This window comes from Ipomoea triloba, chromosome 16, assembly GCF_003576645.1.
Source record: "Ipomoea triloba cultivar NCNSP0323 chromosome 16, ASM357664v1".
Classification (NCBI taxonomy): Eukaryota; Viridiplantae; Streptophyta; class Magnoliopsida; order Solanales; family Convolvulaceae; genus Ipomoea; species Ipomoea triloba.
The window spans coordinates 16,739,821-16,740,676 of NC_044931.1; the positions used below are offsets into that span (position 1 = coordinate 16,739,821).

Genomic DNA, 856 nt, shown 5'->3' on the forward strand with positions numbered 1-856 from the left:
ATTTATAAATCAAAGCACAGAAGCATTATTTTCTTTCTTATTTCTAGGAATTAACTTTTTGCTTCCTAGAGCAGGCCATTGCAATTACATACAATGCTTTGCTTTTCTTAATGGTAGTCGTAGTTATCTCATGAAAGGGTAATATATTGTGCAAAGCGAATATAACTTTGTTAGTGAAAACATCACTATTCAGTATTTGGCATCAAAGTTTCTTGTAGTTCATTCATTGCTTGACCAATAGTACTTCGATCTGTGTGGTTATTCTGCTTAAATGCATTTGCCTTAGCCATCTTTATTTTCTAATGTAGAATGTAAAGGCGAGGGCTGCTAGGTAGTCAATTCTCTTATATAATGAGGCTCTTCAAGGTTCGTACAATTTGAATTGCCTAGTTGTTTTTCTTCTTCAACAAACTCTGACCCTGGCCTGTTATAATTTAAGATTGGATTGATGTTATCAATTGGAATGTAATTGCACACCAGTCAAGTCCAATTAAAAGATTGAGTCAAATCAATTACCTTGTTTAACACATGCCCTTATAAATACATATATTTATCTTATTTTTTAGTCCGGGGATGTAGCTCAGATGGTAGAGCGCTCGCTTAGCATGCGAGAGGTACGGGGATCGATACCCCGCATCTCCAATTCCTGTAATATACAAGCTTGAATAATCTCAAATTAGTGGCGAGAAGTTTTATTTGTGATCTACAAGTTTTTAGTTAGTGACGGGAAAATATTTTCTATCAATTTTCAACGTTTTTGTTCTACGTTCTTTAATATATTTATAAATCAAAGCACAAAAGCATTATTTTCTTTCTTATTTCTAAGAATTAACTTTTTGCTTCCTAGAGCAGGCCA

The 856-nt window shown here is 33.8% G+C and overlaps 1 non-coding gene across 1 annotated transcript; it reads left to right on the forward strand.

Moving 5' to 3' along the window:
• Nucleotides 1-569: 569 nt before the first annotated feature.
• Nucleotides 570-642, forward strand: TRNAA-AGC. Its single transcript has one exon. It is a non-coding gene; the product is annotated as a tRNA-Ala (tRNA).
• Nucleotides 643-856: the final 214 nt, after the last annotated feature.